Raw genomic sequence first — 15,851 nt, 5'->3', positions numbered from 1 at the left:
AACGCGTGCTGGAGGGTGAGGAAGTTAATTTCACAGTGTCTGCACAGGCCTGGGCAGACGGGCCTTCGCCATTTAATGCGCCATCATCGCAGACACAGAACCAGGGAGGCAGAGCCCGTGCACGTCACGCTGGAAGTACCCGAGACCAGGTGTCAGGCTGGACAGAGGCCACCTGGCAGAGTGAGCCGCCCACGCAAGCCCAGGAGGGCCACAGCAGATCCAAATGCCAGCGGCGCCCCCAGGACCCCAAGTTGCAGGCAGAACGGAAAAGCCATGGTGACCGCCACCCTCGCAACAAAGCCCTGTGGTGGCCCTGGCCTGCGACCCAGCAAGACGGCTCTGGCACACTGCCCTGTGGCTGGCACAGGCTGGGAAGGAGAGCAAGCCGGCTACAGGGTAGGCTTCCTGCGAGACCCAACAGAGAGCTGCTGTCTCGGCCCCACACCCACGCGAGCCCCTCAGCCGACATGCAGTCCCGGAGCCAGCTAAAGACGAGCCAGGCCAGGGTGGCTCCTCTGCTCTGCTCCTCAGAGCCTCACGGTGACCGGGCCAGGGACACACAGGTCTGTGTGGTGGCCACTGTGCTGCGCCGTGTCAACTCCGTCCACGGAAATGGCCAAGTTCTCTGAGCGCCTTCTATGTATGCTATGGAAACTACACCACAAACAAAGCTGTTCACAGGAAACTGAGGACCTATTCACCGCACTGAGGACACAAGGACCAGCGAGCCACGGTCCCTGCCTGAGTTGCCAGGCTCAGTGCCACAGACGCACTTGGCTCTTCAGCGTGTCTTCAGTGCTGTGGAGTCCAGGGTGTCCACCAAGTTAACACAGGCCCCACCAGAAACCCTGAAGAGACCAAGTCACAGATGTCCTCTCTGGAAAAGGCACCAGCCCAGGTGGTTTTAATGAATCCTACCCGATGACCTTCATCTAAAGGGACAGTGCCCATGTACACACATGGTTGGCAAGCAGTAGGGAAGATCTGATGTTACTGAGCTCGTTTTCTGAATCTGGCATATATTCCAAATGGATGAATGAATGAACGAATGGGAAACCCTATCACCAACAAAGAACACGCAAGAAAATGATAAGCCAGTCCCACATGGATGTAAAAATCCTAAATACAGTATTAGTGAGTCAAGCATAGTAGGCTATTGCAAGACCAAGAAGAGTTTATCTCCAAGGTTGCAAAGACATTCCAAAAATTAATATCTATCAAAAATTCCAAAGCATTTGGTACAAAAATTCTCAGGCAACCAGGACTAGCAGGGACTCTCCACGTATCACCTTCATGGCGAGGCAGGAGAGGACACAATCTGCCCATCATCACAGCACACGTCACACTGCACTAGAGACACTAGCCAATGTGATATATCAAGAAAAAGACAAAGGGTTTACCAAGCAGAAGGGATAAGACAAACTTCTTAAAATCATAATATAAACGTCTAAGCAAGGCGTGATGGTGCGTGCCTGTGTTCCCAGCTCCTCAGGATGCTGAGGCAGGAGGATCACTTGAGTCCAGGAGGCTGAGGCTGCAGTGAGCCATGACTGCACCACTGCACTCCAGCCTAGGCAACAGAGGGAAACCCTGTCTCTAAACAACAACAACAACAACAAAACAGTTTAATTATAACATAAGTTTCTACTTAGGAAATCTAAGCAAACAAACTGGTAAAACTATAGAATTAAACACAGCCCAGCAAGGTGGCAGAATTTTTAATTAAAAAAAAAAAAATCAACAAAAAGAGGGTTTCCTCTACAGCAGAAAGAACATTAACAGAACACTCTAAACCCACTAGGGTAAACCTGTCCCTCGTCTAGGGTGGAGCAGGAATTCTCACCACAAACAAGGCCACACACAGACCTGGTAGTGCACTTGCCTGCTGTACTCACAGGCTCTGACCTGGGAAGCCGGCGCCCACCTGGGTAAAACCCCTCTACACCCCTGCAACAGCGCATGGGGACGGACGGGAGGAAGTGCAGGCGCCAGAGCTCACCGCGTAGTCGCCAGCAGCAGGAAAGGCATGCTACCGACAGCCACCCCAGGAGGACGGGTCGCCCAGGACAGGCGGCCGCCCGACAGGTCAGTCTGGCGAGATAAAGATGTTAGAAAAAACACCTGCACAGGCAAGGGAGTGGATCCACAGGCCAGGATACACACACAGCCCGGGAACTGCCAAGAGCACTGAGGTCCCGCATCCCGGCTGAGAGAGAGGGAGAGGAGCTGTCACCAACCGCAGCCTGCTGGGGGGCAGAGATCACAGGGGACTGGACAGAGGGCGGGAAGAGGGGGAGTGAGACCCTTTCGCAAAGACTCACAGGAGAAACGGGAGTCCCAGAGCAGGTGCAGGCCCCATGGGGAAGGCTCCAGCCCTGGCATTCTGCGGGGCCAGCCCTGCTCCCCCAGACGCCAGCGCTGCAGAAATGGAGCCAGGCCTGGGCTGCACGGCTCCTCCCAAGGCAACGACAGAACTCCTCCAATGTCTGATGGAAAGCTACCCTATTTCTTCCTTCTTCTTTTTTTTTTTTTTTAAGAGACAGGGTCTTTGCTGCAGCCTCAAATTCCCAGGCTCAAGCAATACTCCCTCCTCAGCGTCCCGTGTAGCTAAAAGATGACAGGTGTGCGCCACTACACCCAGCTAATTTTTTCTTTTTTTGTAGAGATGGGGTCTCGCAATGTTGCCCAGGCTGGTCTCGAGCTCCAATGGCTGGCTCAAGCAATCCTCCGGCCTCAGCTGCCCAAAGCTCTGGAATTACAGGCATCAGCCAACCTGCCTGTTTCTACTGGAAAAATCTTCTTTCATGGAGCCTCGTCCTAGGGAAAGGCCACCTCCCTCATTTGTCCCCAGCACAGGGGCCCCCTTATGTGGCAGATACTAACACTTGCTCAGGAGATAGGATCTGCCAGGGAGCAGGGTGGCTTGTTCCCAGGAAACAGCCTTATTGACTGCAGTGGCTTTATCTTTAATGGATCGTTTTACGGGACAAGAAATGATGGAATTTGGTATCTTAAACCAGCGGTGTCAATGATTTCAAATAATGATGTTTTTATTGAGACACACAGGAGACCAACAGAGTCCTGGGAGCCTCGGCTCAGGGAAGATGGGGAGCCTGGGATGGGGAGAGCCGCCCACAAGAATGCCAGACAAAGCGGAGCTGCAGGCGGAGGAGACAGAGCTCTCGGCTCTCCAAGGGCCAGCCAGAAGACCGCATTCCTGGCACGGTGGCCGTGGATGGCCCGCCCTGCTCTCCCGGGCCACGAGGTGTCATCACACTGGCCCTCAGGAACCTGGGCTGGGTCAGCACCCCGAGGAGCCATGCGAACTTCACACACCGCCAGCCCACTTTAATTAGAAGCAGACTCGCCAAGGCAAGCCATGTCGCGCCTGCAATTAAAGGCCAGATTGGAGGCATCTGATCCCCAGCCCTGATTTATTTTAGGCCCACAAATTACTTTTATTATATGACAAGGCCAAAAACGCAAAGTCATGTGCGAGTTGTTTGCGATGTTTTTCCCGCAGCCTCGCCAGGAAAGCTGTGAGAGTGCCCGTCACAGGGGAGGGTGCGCAGGGCAGGTGCCCAGTGACACAGCGGCGGCTGTCAGGTTCGGACACAGTGCCAGGGACACAGGGCCACTGACACACAGCAACCTCCCACATGTGCCTGCTGTCAAACTGGCCTGAATTTCTGCTCATCAACAACCAGGAGGCAGCCCCAACCATGCCTGGACCCACGGCCCTCCTCCAGCGTTATTCGACCTGAGCGGGGACCCCTTGCCGTTTATTCTGTTAAAAGGCACAGGATGGTTTAAACAGGAGAGAACAAGGACAGTCTCCTAAGAGCACAGAGAGTCTGAAGAGACTGCAGCTGGAGAACGATCACGGCTCCTTTTTTTTTTTTTTTTTTGGAGACAGAGTCTCCCTCCATCACCCAGGCTGGATGGCACAATCTCGGCTCACAGCAACCTCCACCTCCCAGGTTCACGCCATTCTCCTGTCTCAGCCTCCCGAGTAGCTGGGACTACAGGCACCCACCACAATACCCGGCTAATTTTTGTATTTTTAATAGAGACAGGGTTTCACCACCTTAGCCAGGCTGGTCTCAAACTCCGACCTCAGGTGATCCACCCACCTTGCCCAAAGTGCTGGGATTACAGGCGTGAGCCACCATGCCCGGCCCATGGCTCCCTTTTGTCCAGAGCAGTGAGGGATCACCCGGCCAAGATCAGCTCCCACATGAGCCCAGCCCCGTGGGGCCTCAACACGGGCCCAAGGAGGTGCTGGCCTGGCAGCAGCTCTGAGGCCCTGGAAGGCTGTGGGGAGGAGGCAGCAGAGAATTCAAGAAGCTGCTCCAGCACCAAGCTCTGCAGAAGGCCAGCTGGGCACTGGGGCTGATGCGCCCGTGGCGGGAGTGAGCCACACGCAGGCGTCCCGGAGAGGCAGTGGGGCGTGAGGCCCTGGTGGGAGTCTGGGTCTGTGTGTGCAGAATGTGGTCTGGATACCTGCAGGCTGTGGAGGCTCCCATCTATTAAAACGCTCTGATGCCTCTATGCTTACATTTATTTCATCACCGGCACCCACAGACACACAGCACCCACTGAACCTCATGAGGAAACACGGTGACAGCCAGGCCCCTGGTGACCAAGATGGCCCGGGGCGTCCTAAATGGCGCGTGTAATGATGGGACTAGCTTTGGAGAGCATGGGAGTTAAACTGTCTCACACACAGGCCGATGGCCATGGGGGTACACGCTCCTGTTCCTATGACCTAAGTCTCAGCCTGTGCCCACCACGGGCAGAGGCCACAGGATGCTGGGTCCCTCCCTGGGCCTCGGGGACCCAGGCTGGGCTCTGGAGCTCCGGGAGGGTTTGGCTCACACACGGGTTAAGTCTGCTCGGCTCGCAATCAGGTCAGGGAGAACAAGCGGCCCGAGCCCTTGGCGGGAGGCTGCTGAATGAGGGCCATTAGCATCGCTGTCATCGGCCCCGTCCTGCGTCCGCCCCATTTCATCAGAAGGCAGCCAGCGCTCCTGTCCCCTACTGCTGGCGAGTGTGGAGGGGAGGAAGCCGTGTGCTGCCCAATTTTTAAGCAAAGATAACAAAGACTCTCCTCCTGCAGATTTGCTGCCATCTCCCTTCTGGGGAGCTGAACCCCGCCGGCAGCAGCCTCGCCGAAGGGAGAGAAATTTGCCATGGAAACCAGGCCCTGCGCTCAGAACCCAAACCTCTGATGCCTACGTAGACCGGGTGGGCGGGCGACTCTGGGTCAGGGCCAGCCTTGCCGGCTGCAGTGGGAGGGACCCGCGGGCACACACAGACCCCCACAGCCTGAATAAACTCCTCATCCAAACACCGCCTGGCGGGATTATCTGAAGATGGGAATTCACGCCCAGTGATGACATTTCAAACAGAACTAACAGTTTCTTAAAGTGGTGGGCAGGGACAGGATGCCGGTGACTCGCCTGGCACGCCACAGCCTGGAAGCGGGTGCCAGGTTTGTTTGGCTCCTACCTCCCTAAAACAAAAATCCTGCGGCCTCACAAGCGACATGAGCCAGCGTGTGCACTGCCACTCCAACCCGAAGCGCCCGCTTTGAACAAAAGACTCCAGAATGAAGGCCATCTGCTCCTGCCAGACCAAGCCAGCGGGTGAGCGAGGGGCCGCAGACAGGACTCAGCACACGACGTGGTGCAGGGGCTGGTCAGACAGCGTGAGGCTAAGGCAGCCCCCTGCAGGGTCCAGAGCCAGCCCCGGCTCCCACTACACCCAGGCCCTGGCCCGAGAGCCTGCTCCTACAGCCACTCCATCCTCCTGGAACATGGCCAAGAGTAGTAGCTCCCCTGCTTAGGAACCTTCTATGCCCCCCTCCTGCCCCTGCTCCTGAGCTGGTCACCCATCGTCCCCTCACCGGGCTCCCCTCCTCCCTCAGTCCTCAGAGCCCCCCAGTCTCCCTGCCTCCATCCCAAGGGCTCCCGGGCCTGGCTCTGGGGGTTGGGCGTGGGGTGTCTGGCTGCCTGGCCACACCAAAAGCCCTTCCCGATGGCTTCTGCTCCTGATGCAGCTCATGCTGGGCCCTGAGCAGGCATGAGCACTCCGTCAGGGCTTGAGCAGATCCGTCTCTTCAACCTCAAGACCCTGTTGGCTGAGCCCGTGCAGGGCACCCAGCACCCACATGGCAGGACAGAGAAGTCTCACCTGCTCCTTCCCAGCTGGACATGTGGTCAGACTACATTTCCCAGCCTCCCTTGATGCAAGGTGTGGCCATGTGACTGGGTGCTGGCCAATGAGGTGTGGGCAGAAGTGGTGGGCCCTGCCCTCAGACATGGCCCCCTAAGCAGCCCATCAGTCCCTCTTCCCTCACCTACACAGCAGCACCCAGGGCGACCTTGGACACCACACATGCTGGCCTCGGCTCCCGCATCCCTGCATCATCTCCATCTCCCACAACAAACTGTCACCTTCAAGTTTGGCTAAGCAGGGCTTAATATGGTGACTCCATTAGAAACGGGTCCTTCCTCACCCACACCTTCGGGTTCAGGTCACCCTCACCAACTGGGACACACCCTTTCCTCAAGACTGCACATCGTCCTGGCACCTGCTCCCAGGACCCACTGCCCTCCTGATCCCACAGGGCAGCGCTTCAAGGGCAGATCGGATGTCTCCTCAATCTGTGCCTCGTCTGTGAACAAGGACGTGGGGCACAAGTCAAAGGGTTACTCCAAGCAAAGCTGCTGCATGAGGAACGGAACATCATAAACGCAGCCCCAGTCACAGTTACTGACAGCAAGGCTTACGATCAAAATGAATTTCTTACATGAGCAGCAGGTGAAGAGATGATAGGTCTTTCACAGAAGCCTCATGCTGGAAACAGCCCAAATGTCCGTCCACGGCAGAATGGAAAAAGTCGACTAAAGTCCAGCCATACAGTGGGGAATTTCACAGCCGTGACAATGAGTGCGCTGCCACCACACACAACCGGATGAATCTTACACACACACCATTAAGCAGAAACGCAAGGAAATCAGCCCATTTGTAAGACCTTCCAACGCAGCCAACACACAGCCTCACTGCCAGGGCCACAGGCACACACGGCCCGGCACAGGGGAGAGGCAAGGGCGCCGCCAGCAGAGCCAGGAGGAAGCCGCTCCCACAGCGTGCAGAGGGGGCTGGGAAAAGGAGGCACAGGTGGGGGCCGTGTCCTGACATCGGGGTACACAGGGGACAGCCGGAGAGTCATTTGCTAACACACGCATGCACGCACACACACGCATATATATCTGGTACTTACACGCTTTATGTCCGTTTCTGTACCAAATCATGTTTCACAGCAAGAAATGCCTACAAAAGGGAAGCCCTGGGATAGGCAGGGCTCTAGACACCCCAGGACTCCCTGCCCCAGGACTCCCCGCCCCAGGGCTCCCACACTCCTCACGTGACACACGCCCCGCGCTGCTGCCGTGAGGGCCTCGAAGATGTGATAGAGGTCCCAAATCAGTTAACCTTAAGAAAGGGAGGTGGCCGGGCACGGTGACACACGTCTGTAACCCCAGCACTTTGGGAGGCCGAGGCAGGCAGATCACCTGAGGTCAGGAATTCGAGACCAGCCTGGCCAACACGGTGAAACCCCATCTCTCCTAAAAATACAAAAATCAGTCAAACGTGGCAGCGCGCACCTGTAATCTCAGCTACTCACGAGGCTGAGGCAGGAGAATCGCTTGAACCTGGGAGGTGGAGGTTGCAGTGAGCCGAGATTACACCACAGCACTCCAGCCTAGGCAACAGAGCAAGACTCCATCTCAAAAAAAAAAAAAAAAAAAAAAAAAAAAAAAAAAAGAAAGTGAGATGATCCTGGTGGGCCTGACATTCAAAGATGACAGTATAGAAAGCGGGGGAAGTGCCACTCTGCAGTGGAGACACTGGACATCCACACCCAAGCCGGATGACCAGGGCCAACATCAGCAGTGATGTCACGCTGATGGCTGCGCCTTTGACCCTTGGTAGGATGTGATGGGAGGGCCCTTCACCCCTGTGGTCTTCCTCCCTAAAACCCATCACCGCAGTCTAACCACAAGAAAAACATCAGACATGCTGATTAGGGGACATACGGATTAGGGGACGTTCTATAAACCCCCTGGCCAGCCCCCATCAACACTGTCCAGGGCATCAAACACACCGTAATAGCCCAGGGCCCTACGGAGATGGGACAACATCACATGGGACCCGGACAGGTTCAGGGGACAGAAAAGACAATGGGGGAAGACAGAGGAAATCTGGAGAATGGATCTTAGTTGATAACGCATCAGTGTGAGCCCATCAATGGTCACAAGTGTACAACATTGATATAGAATGTTCGTTACAGGGAACCCGGTGGGGAACTCTGTGCTTACTACCTTCCCACTTGTTCAGTGAATCTACAACAGGTCTAATAAAGACCTATTTAAAGAGAGAGAAAGGGGGAGAAGACCTCACCAAAAAGTGGATGGAAAACACAAGCACAAGCCTGGGACAAGAATGAGAAGAGGGACCCACCGGACACTCACCTGCTGCAGGGTGTCCTCCCAGCCCCCATCACAGGCCCACCGCCCGACACTTGCCTGCTGCGGGGCACCCTCCCGGCCCCCATCACAGAGCCACCGCCCGACACTTGCCTGCTGCGGGGCACCCTCCCGGCCCCCAACACAGAGCCACCGCCCGACACTTGCCTGCTGCGGGGCACCCTCCCGGCCCCCATCACAGAGCCACCGCCCGACACTCGCCTGCTGAGGGGCGCCCTCCCGGCCCCCATCATGGCCACCATCTCCGCTCGCCAAGAAGCCAATTTCCCAAATCCATGGGCAACGGTGCCTGCTGTCCAGACACACAGCAGGGCAATCGACCATCCAAACACCGGAAGTCCCCAACTCAGTGGCACGGCTCTGGAGGAGAGCTTGGAGTGCGATTTTCACACAGCAAAAGGCGATATGAAAATTACTCTGCAGTCCCCGAACAAACACCAAGTGTGTCTGTATCTGTCCCTGCCAGCTCCCAGCAAGAGCCAGGAGCCAGCCTGCTGGGACAGATCCCACCAACAGGTACAGTGGGAGCCCCGGTGAGTGCCCCGATGTGCCCCGGGTTTCCCAGTCACCCTGGCCTAGAGGTGTTCTCCCAGTCCTTGGGGACGCCATCACGAGACACAGCTGAGAGCCCTGCCTGTCCTGGGGGCACAATCGGGCTGTGATTGCTTAACGTGAGTGAGGTTGGCAGGAGGCTGATCAGGCCAGCGGGAGAGGCTGTGATTCCGGCACCTGTGCCCCACATGCCAGGGGCAGAGATGCAATCCCAGCCTCGCTGTGGGCATCCCAGTGTGAGGCTCAAAGGTCTTTGCAGCATCACGAGTTAATTTTTTGAATGCCAAAGGCAGCTTCTGGTGCTCAGTTCACTCCCCAGTCTTGATAAGCAGGCCTGGGCTGATGGCGTCAGGCCGACAGAGTGGTGGTGACAAGAGTGAGGCAGAGGGCTCGATGATGAGGGCTGGGGAGGGGACCAGGCCAGGGAAAACACAGCTGCCATACATAGCTCCCAAGTGCCGGCCCTCCTGGCCGTGGCCTGGACCACTTATCCAAGCACAGCACCAGCACCACACGCCACGCTCTAGGCCGCACAGCTGCAATGCCCTGCTGGCAGCTCAGCTCCTGGCCCGAGTTCTCGCAGCTAAGTGGGTAAAGTCCAGTTCTCAGTTGCCCAGCAGAATCCCAGGTCTCGTCTTCTGGGTATAGTTCCAGGGGGCCAGACTCCCTCCCAAACAGCCTATGTGACTGGAGACCCTTGTTTCTCTAACAAACACATGTACATGTCTACGCACGCACACACACACACACACACATACACACACACACACACATACACACACACACACAACACTCTCTCTCTCTCTCTCTCAGGGAACTCAGCATCACAGTTCACTGGATCTGAGCAGGTTCCAGGATATGGGACTTCCAGTTTTAAAACTGGGAAAGGGTTGGGCTCACACCTGCAATCCCAATACTTTGGGAGGCTGAGGCAGGAGCTTCATTTGATCCCAGGAGTTCAAGACCAGCCCAGGCAACATGGGGAGACCCCGTCTCTACAAAAAATTTAAAAATTTGCCAATTGTGGTGGCATGTGCCTGTGGTCCCAGCTATTTAGGAGGCTGAGGGGGGAGGATCACCTGAGCCCAGGAGGTTAAGGTTGCAGTGAGCTGTGATCACACCACTGCACTCCAGCCTGGATGACACAGCAAGACTCCATCTAAAATAAAATAAATAAAGCTAGGAGAGCTGAGGTGGTCACTCAGACCCACTCACACACAGAAATAAAGAACCGCTGCACTGATGCTGTGGCCACAGTCACCATCAGAAGCAGAGGACTGGGACAGGTGACCACAAAGGAGCTTCCTGCCTACCCACGGCCATGCTCCTCAAACAGGGAAGCTGGGCACCAGGTGTGCCTGGCCACACAGCAACCCACGTGGACCCAGGGCCAGTCAGCCAGGACGCTGGGCCCCTGGGCTGGTGCTGAGCGCTGCTGGGGGGTAGTGGCTGGTCTGGGCTGGTGGTAACTACTACTCAGGCGTAGCAGCTGGCCTAGGCACTGGGCCTCGGGGCCTCACTTACTTGTGACAACAACTGTCTTCTCTCAAAAAGAGGTTCCTTCTGCAGAGAGGGGACACCCCCTCATCAAGAGCCGCCCCAGATAACCTCATGCAGGCTAGACAGCTGTCTCTACAAGGATACGGCTCCCAGGGACCATGGGCTGGGGCCACTGCAGTGGGTCTCAGTGAGCCAGGGAAGAAGTGCCGAGGCCTTAGAGGGCAGGAACCCGGGCCCTGAGCAAGCTGCCTCGGCTCCTGACACCTTATCATTTTCTAATGACCAGGGTCCCTCCGCCTCCCTACTGGATCTGCTCTGCTCTCCGTGGGAGCTCTCTATTCTAAACCGCTTCTTCCTTCTCTATTTCTGTCATCCTGGTTCAGTGGGTGTGGCTGGGAAGAGACCTGGCTGCTGTCCCCTGCCTGGGAGCGAGGCACGCATGGGGCTGCCCCCATCAGCCTGGTGGGTCTTCTCGGTCTGACCTCCCCGGGCACCGCAGCGGTTCTAAGCTGCCAATGCAGCTCTGTCCCTAGCACCCTAGCCAGGGTTGGGCCTCAGGTGGCAAGGAGAGGAGGGAGCAACTATCTCGCTCCTGCATCTTGTTCTGGTGACAGGGTGCAGTGTGGGGAAGCTGAGTTATTAAAACCAATCTGTGAAGCTGTCAGGCTCCAGGCAATCTCCATTTCAACCCAGTGCTCAGCTCAGGCAACACCACCCCTGTGGGGACACCAATCTCCACCAGAGCTGTCTCTGCGGCCCAGCCAGAGCAAGGCGGCTGGGAGGAATGCCCCAGGTCACTGAGGGGGGCTGTGCCTTACAGTCAGTAGACTGGGACACTAGGTCCCCACTGCTGGTGGGACCCCCCCGGGTCCCGGGCTCAGAAGCTGGAAGTCCCAGTGGTTGGCTCGCCAGCAGCAGCAGTACAAACCCACACCAGGGTCCCCGGGTGCCAGCGTGCTACCCCGTGGGCCTTCAGGCTGCTGACTGGGACGGGCTCGCCGGCTCCATCACCCACCAGACTCCTGGGTCCCATACCGAGGGACAGGGCAGAGGCCATCATGGGGCCCGACAGTGCCACCTGCAGCCAGGCTGAGGGAGCCCAGGAGGGAGGGAGGTGTCTGCCCCCAGGCAGGAGCTGCCAGCAGGAGATGGAGCTGGGAGACGGGTGGGCCAGGGAGGTCCTCAGGGGCAGTTAGGTGGGCAGCAGAGGGGTGAGGAAGCAGCCCCGCAGCCTCCACCCCAAGAACAGCCTGGCTTGGCCTGGGTGGGCGACAGACTCATCCATCGACCCCAGGCTCTGCCTTCCACCCACCTGTGGCCACAGGGCAGGAAGCCCGGGCTGGTCCACTGCAGCCCTGGTACCCACCCTCCCCACCCCCACCCCCAGCATCCAGAGCACGGTTCCTCGGTGCACACATGCGCCCGTGCACACGCGCACATGCACGCACACCTCCAGGGACGCCCATGAAGCAAAAGACAGCTATGCCTGCTAGGACTCAAGTTTCCCTGGCAGTGAGAAGAAAAGATGCTGTGAAATTCCCATGAGAGAAAACGGCAGAGAGAAAACTCAAGGTGTAGCTGAATCAAAAGGGAAAATTCTCGGCTTGCAGCTCCTTAAAGGTCAAGGGAGGCTGGTGGAGTTTTCTGATAATCCCCTCTCCCCCAGCCTCCCCAGCAGCCCTCTCTGCAGCGCTCAGGAGGGTCTGGCTCATAGCAGCCCAGGATGGCCAAGAGCAACTGGGGGCTCCGTGCCCTTCACGGGAGCACAAGCTCCGAGACCCCCACCTCCCATACCTGCACCGGAGACTAAGAGTGTGTCCAAGGTAAACAGAGGCAGGAGAGGGTGGACAGAAAGATCCCCTGAGGAAACAGCCAGAGATGAGACCGTGGGGGACCCGCATCCTGCCTGGCGCAATGGAGGATTTCCAGACTGCCGCAGGTCATGGGCAGGTCAAGGTTGCAGTCAGGACAAGCGCTCCTTCGCCCCGCTGCTCTTGGGGGCTTCACCTGGGTGCGGGATGACCCCCCTTCTGACAAGTGGAGCTGCAGAGACCCTGGGGGACACCCCCTTCCCTAAGCCTGAGCAGAGGCCTCTGTGGCTGCCATGCACCTGCACTGGCCCCGCAGCACTCCTCAGGAGGGCCTTCCTCTCGCCGCCTTAGAGCCGGTACAAGCAGCTGACCACGTCCCATCAGCTCACGACATCCTCGGGAGTCCCTGCAGCCCCGGGAACATGCTGATCCCCCATCTGGCTTCCCTGCTGCAGTGAGAGCCAAAGCTTCTGCTCTTGGCGGTGGCCCACAGTCCCCTAAAGACCCCCAACACTGCCCTGCAGGGTGTCTGACGGGTTGGGGGCAAAAGGGCATCCAAAGCCTCGGCCAGGTCCCAGCCCGGCACATGGGTGCACAGGACTGAACAGTGGGCACTCTCCCGGGCAGCGTGGGCCAGGGCCCTCGAGGGGGGATGGCCACTCCACTCTCTTCTTTGGGGTGCACAGCACAACCCAAATGACCCAGAAGTGCCCTGGGACCAGCAACTCTCCCAGGGCTGGCCGAGACCCCAACATCCTCCCATCCTGGCCTGGAACTCTCTTCTAGAGGCCACGTGGCATGTGATGCCGCTGGCAGCACTGTGCTCAGCCTCGTGGCGACGCCTGTGTTTCGTGCCTGGCCCGGGCAGCTCAGAAGGGTGGGCCCTGCAGGGGCTGCCACAGGTGCAGGTTGGGGAGGGGACGCCTGGAGGGGAACAGCCAGCCGCAGGACCGGCCATGGAGGGTCAGCTCGGCTAAACCACCCCCACCCCAGTTCCAGGAGTCTTTTTATTTATTTATTTTTTATTTATTTTGAGACCGAATCTCACTCTCTCGCCCAGGCTGGAGTGCAGTGGTGTGATCTCCGCTCACTGCAAGCTCCGCCTCCTGGGTTCACGCCATTCTCCTGCCTCAGCCTCCCAAGTAGCTAGGATTATAGGCAACCGCCACCACACCTGGCTAATTTTTTGTATTTTTAGTAGAGACAGGGTTTCACTGTGTTAGCCAGGATGGTCTCGATTTCCTGACCTCATGATCCACCTGCCTCGGCCTCCCAAAGTGCTGGGATTATAGGCGCAAACCACCGCGCCCGGCCCCAGGACAGTCTTGATCTATGGCAAGGAGTGTGGCCTGGGACAGTGGCTTCTATGGGGCACAGCCTTCAGGACACTGACCCCAGGCCACCACTCCACCCAGGAAGACCCTGGAATACAGGGTCGAGTGGAAAGCTCGGACCCTCCCCACACCCACCTGTACTCCAGCCCCCCCAGCCTGGGTGACAGAAGGAGCTACAGGAAGTCGGGGTGGCGGGGGGAAACCAGGTGCTGGCTCTGGTTTCAATCCCCATTGCCAAAGAGATTTTGAGGCGCCTCAGTCTCTTCAGATATTCTTAGCCCCGCTGCCTGAGAGCACCACAGAAGCCGGCCTTTTGAAGCACGTTTCTGTCTGTTATTGACACCAGGCTGTTCACGTCACTTTGACACACAAATCAAGCTACCAAAGTAGCAACAGACCCAGAAAGCTTTAATAAAATGCTGTAAACCTGAGTACACTGACACTTTCTTTAAAATGCCACCGGAATACTCTGAAATGGTTGCAATTAAGCGGCCGCAGATGCAAGCGGAGCGGTGTAATTAGGGAGACAGACGGGGCGCAGCCTTGGTGATCTCTTGGCTGGGAGCCCTACCTACTCCAAGGGCCTCAGGAGGGGAGAAGGGGGAAGCACCTCCCAGGGGCCTGAGTAGCTTCCTGAACCCCAGCCCAGGGACCAGAGGCCAGGCACTCTTTCCAGTTACCTTGTCCCCATCCCCCTGCAAGTTGGGAAGGCAGCCTGGAGCGGGAGTCAGCTCCCACAGCACACAGTGAGGATCCACGAGGCTCCAGCAAGTCACCAAGCCTCTCTGTGCCAGGCCCCTGCTGGGAGCTGGGACACGGGGTGACCAGGGCCCCTACCATCTGCTGGGGAGGACTGATGGCCCGTAGTAGACCTTGGCTAATGCTGGGGTCACCTGGTCTATGCCTGTTGCAGGCATGGGGTACCGTGGGAACATCTGGGGCCCCGCCTCAGCCCTGGTGAGAGAGCAGGGAAGGGGCCCTGCGTGCTAAGCAGGCTGAGCTGACTGTGGGGGTGAGTGGGGAGCTCTGGGGAGTTGGGGGCATGCCCTGCAGCTCGAGCCTACGCTGTGGCTCCTCTCAGGCCCCTTATGCCACGCCACACTCGGGCAGCATGAGGCCCCACCCCTGCCATCCCCACCCTTTCCTGGGCAGAAACCAAGACCAAGGTCAGGGCGCTTCTGGAATTCTCTGCCCAGAGGAACTGTTGCCTACTCAACGCTGCCCCGCCCCAGCTGTCTCCCCTGAGCCATCTCCCACGACGGGTCGTGGGGAAGGGTAGACGTGGAGGTGGCAGCTGGACGCCTGCGGCACCAGGCGAAGCAGAGGAGGGGTGCAGTGAGGGGCAGTCGGGGAGAGGTGCAGGATGCCCTCAGAGGCTGCGTCCTGGATGAACCAGCTCAGGAGAGGCCCTCGGCTCCTGGCGCATCCCTGTCAGTCCCTCCGATGGCCTGTGGCCGGGCCCCACTGCCGCCTCCAGGGAGCCACTGTCGCCTCCCCCTACAGAGGCCCCTCTGACCTAGCAACAGGCACCCCCGGCCCTGGCATCTGACCCACAGCAGCCCCAGCCCCAGGGCCTCCCCCAGCCCAGGCTCCCGCGACAGCCAGCAACTCCCGGGGCCCCTCACAGGAGACCGAGCTGCTGGCAATGTGGTCCTTGGAACTGAAGTCCTCACGTCTGACTTGCTGGCTGGTCCCCCACCTCCCACATCCCTGACCCCCTGCTTCTGTCTGGCTGGGCCTCCTCGCCAGCTGCTTGCCACCTCCCGCCCCGCAGGGGCTCTCTGCGCAGGGCAGACGGTCCCTATGGAGGCACAAACCCGGTCACACCGTGGGCGTCCCGCCGCCCACGCACCCCTGGGAGGCCACGCTTTGCCCCAAGTCACACGGGGTCCTCTACAGGGACTTCCCCCTGGGCTCCACCTGCGCTTGGGACGTAGGTGAGGATGCACACAACTCGCCCCTTCCTGCTCATTGTGCTTTTTTTTTTTAACGACGAGGTACAACATTCTTCCCCCCACCGCACCCCGCTTACAACTCCAACCCAGGGAAGGGCCAGGCAAGGCGGAGCTCCCACGCCCTCCAGGCAGCGGCTCCGTCCT

General features: G+C 58.3%; 1 protein-coding gene across 9 annotated transcripts in view; it reads right to left on the bottom strand.

The window, feature by feature from the left end:
* The window catches only part of KDM4B (lysine demethylase 4B), a 184,540-nt gene that overhangs the window by 90,015 nt on the left and 78,674 nt on the right, over positions 1-15,851 (bottom strand). The window lies entirely within an intron of this gene.

Source organism: Pongo pygmaeus, chromosome 20 (assembly GCF_028885625.2).
Source record: "Pongo pygmaeus isolate AG05252 chromosome 20, NHGRI_mPonPyg2-v2.0_pri, whole genome shotgun sequence".
Classification (NCBI taxonomy): Eukaryota; Metazoa; Chordata; class Mammalia; order Primates; family Hominidae; genus Pongo; species Pongo pygmaeus.
The sequence above is the reverse complement of the archived record's forward strand: the minus strand, read 5'-3'. Positions and strand labels throughout refer to the sequence as shown.